The sequence below is a fragment of the Sabethes cyaneus genome, chromosome 2, assembly GCF_943734655.1.
Source record: "Sabethes cyaneus chromosome 2, idSabCyanKW18_F2, whole genome shotgun sequence".
Taxonomy (NCBI): Eukaryota; Metazoa; Arthropoda; class Insecta; order Diptera; family Culicidae; genus Sabethes; species Sabethes cyaneus.
In genome coordinates this window covers 236,186,077-236,189,429 of record NC_071354.1, presented here as the reverse complement: position 1 = coordinate 236,189,429, position 3,353 = coordinate 236,186,077, and positions in this window count along the sequence as shown.

Genomic DNA, 3,353 nt, shown 5'->3' with positions numbered 1-3,353 from the left:
TCAATGGGCACACGGAAACACTAGCGGGACCGAAAACGCACATGTATTAATTTTTGTTCCGTGAGTTGCGTCAAATGACAGTGACAGTGACAGCAGCAAGGTCGCTCACTGATGGTGCACTCGCTGGCCGAAAGTCGGCCAAGTCGACTTATTCGGCAACGCGAGTGCCACAGACTTTTATGTTACACGCTAAAATTGTTGTGGAATTAAATACCAACACTACATGCGAATTCATAAATCAACTTAGCTGACGTCGATTAGCGATCAGTTTTAATCGAATTGCTGTTAAAGCCTTTATAAATTAACCGAGATTACATCTCGGTTAAACTGACAGCATTCAGATTGAAACGCAAGTTGACCACAGAGAACAGACATTCATCTTAAGCTCGTAACGTGTGTAAAAGCTTAGCCACCATTTTGAAAGTAAGTGGTAATGCTCCCGTTACGTGGCGCTCACATCACTAACATAATAGGCTTTGGTTGTTAATGTTTGCCAACGATTTGATTTAAGCTTTCGTCATATTGTCACCAAAGCTTTTAACAGTTGCTACAGCAACTAACGTATTGTTTACCCAATCTACCGAACTCAAAATAAAGGTAAACATCATTCATCAAATCAGTTTGCAGATAACTTTCGCCAATTGAAATTAAAACGAACTTCATGGCGATAAGGTTGATTATGAATTCGGTGTTACGAGTCATTGGCATATAGGTCGAGAATATACCACGATTTTAGTGGTCGCCACCTCTGAGGTCAATGAATCACAGCCAAACGCTTCTCCTACGGTGGACTTCGATGAAGTAGTAGTACGGATTTCCCGGTGCTCAAAGATGAAAAATCCGTAGCTAGTACCGCTGCGGTGGGGTCATGCTGGTGTAACGATGAAATGGCACGATTCAATGTAGAAAAACTTTAAATACAATACCTGTTTGGCCACTCTAATCCAAAATAACAGAAAAATTTAAAATGCATTTTGGTTTCTGTTTTTAATGATTAGCCGTGTTCGGCAAATAACAAACAAAATCTCCCCGTTGCTACGGTTGCTACAGTAACTGACATTGGAGTTGCCGGTGTTTCGAATATGTAGATTATGACACGCACATACAATAAATTTGGCAACGAGGATGTTGGGCAACTGGTGCACTCTAAGAGCGATGTCGCTAGTGTCTTGTTTAAAAGCCTTACACACCTTTTGCGAAATATTTTATATGAACATAATTGTCTGTTCTCTGTGTGTTGACATTACGAGGACTGTTTAACATTACGGTTTATACGAGACGATCAGTCATACTGCGTGTACGAGTATTTGAAGTCGTTAGCCTCTGTGGGGTTCTCTGCTAAATATTGTTTTCACTGGTGTCTCATCTGGCATCCTTGCTACGTGGCCAGGCCATTGTAGCCTGCCGTGTTTTAGTCGGTTTACAATATCCGCATCTTCCTGCACTTGGTATATTTCACGATTCATGAGGCTGCGCCACTGTACTTCGTTGAATATGCCGCCAAGAATAGATCGCATGATCTTACGCGCACAGCTTGTCGGTCGCTCTCTTTCAACGTCCACGATTTTTGGTCATATAGAGTACTACCAGCGTCTCATAGAGCGCGAGTTTTGTACAGAGTTGCATGCTACGGGACATCAGCTGGCTATGTAATCCGTAGCAGGCCCTGTTGGCAGCTCCGCCTTTTTACGTCACAACTCCATCGTTGTCACATGTCACTAACGTACCAAGGCAAACAAATTCGTCGAAGACTTCAAAAGTATCTATATCAAGGCAATCACGCTCTCTACCAGCCACCATATACTTTGATTTGGTAGAATGTATGCTAAACCCTATCCTCACAGCTTCCTCTTAAAGATGCGTGTACGCTACAGAGACTAGAGATTGCAGAAGCGCCGAGACACTCAAAAACCGCTAAATTTTGAACGAAAGCGGAGAGTTACCTTTCGCGGTGTTGAGGATTACCTTACAGAGTACTTTGAGAGTAATACAGAGCAACGTGATGCCATGCCAGCTACCGCATTCAGTTGGTCTCTTTTCTTAGGGACTTTGACCAACATGCCCTGCATCCACTCCACCGGAAAAGTTGCGGTTTCCCAAATATTGCTGAAAAGCTGATGCATCATCTGGGCTGACAAAGATGGGTCAGCTTTAAGCATTTCGGCTGAAATACAATCTATCCCTGGCGCTCTATTGGACTTCATACTCTTGATGGCTGCTACAATTTCATCCGGCGATGACGCCTCCGAGTTCACGCGATTAATTCGACGAACTGTTTTGTTGGTCTCTGACATTTGAAACTCGGAAGAGTTGTTCAAAATGTTCAGTCCATCGCTTAAGCTGTTCTGTACGGTCAGTCAATAGCTGACCAGCTTTGTCTTTTAGCGGCATCTTTGTATTCATCCTGGCACCACTAAGGCGGCGAGAAATATCGTTCAACAAACGGATATCACCATTGGTGGCGGCGGTTTCTCCTTGTTCGGCTAGGGAGTTAGTCCAGGCTCCAGCCCTCTCCAGTTCGGCGTATCGTTGACGGGCAGCTGTCTTAGCCGATCTGGTCCGCGCTCGCTCAATGCCGGCTTTCGCCTCTCTCCGCTCGTCGATTTTCCTCTAAGTTTCATCCGAAATCCACTCCCTCCGCCCGCTGCGCGCTTTGCCGAGGGTTTCATCACTGGTCGTGATGAAGGGGTTCTTGCCCAAGCAGCACCATTTGTTGCATGAAGGGTTACGCAACTCTAATTGAAACATTCAAATATGGTAAAAGTTCGCATCAGTTACCTTTATCGAACTGTTATGTGATTGAAAAAGCGCAAGAGGTGGAGCCTATATGCAACCAATTGTTATACAGATGTTTTATGGAACATCAATGCGCGTTATCTATCCATTCGCGACTACGATACTAAAAGAGATTTTAAGCCTGTTCGCACTCCCACGAAATCCTATGCCGCGTTGTCAAAACTTGCGTGAAAACATAAACAAAAATACTTCCTTCTCTTTTTTTCTCGCACAAAAACCAATGCGCGTTATCTAAATACAAGCAGGTATTCGCGACTACGATACTAAAAGAGATTTTATGCCTGTTCGCACTCACACGAAATCCTATGCCGCGTTGTCAAAACTTGCGTGAAAACAAAAACAAAAATACTTTCTTCTCTTTTTTCCTCGCAGAAAAACCAAACAATTATGAGCAACTTCATCACGAATTATGTTTAGCGGGAACCGGGATTTCCTCTCAGGGCTCCAAGACGAAAATTATTTATATTAATATTCTTAATGCGACTTTAGCTTTTTGGGCCTATTATGAGCTAATCTCCATGCCATTCAAAATTTATCGTGCAAAATATAATTTTGCT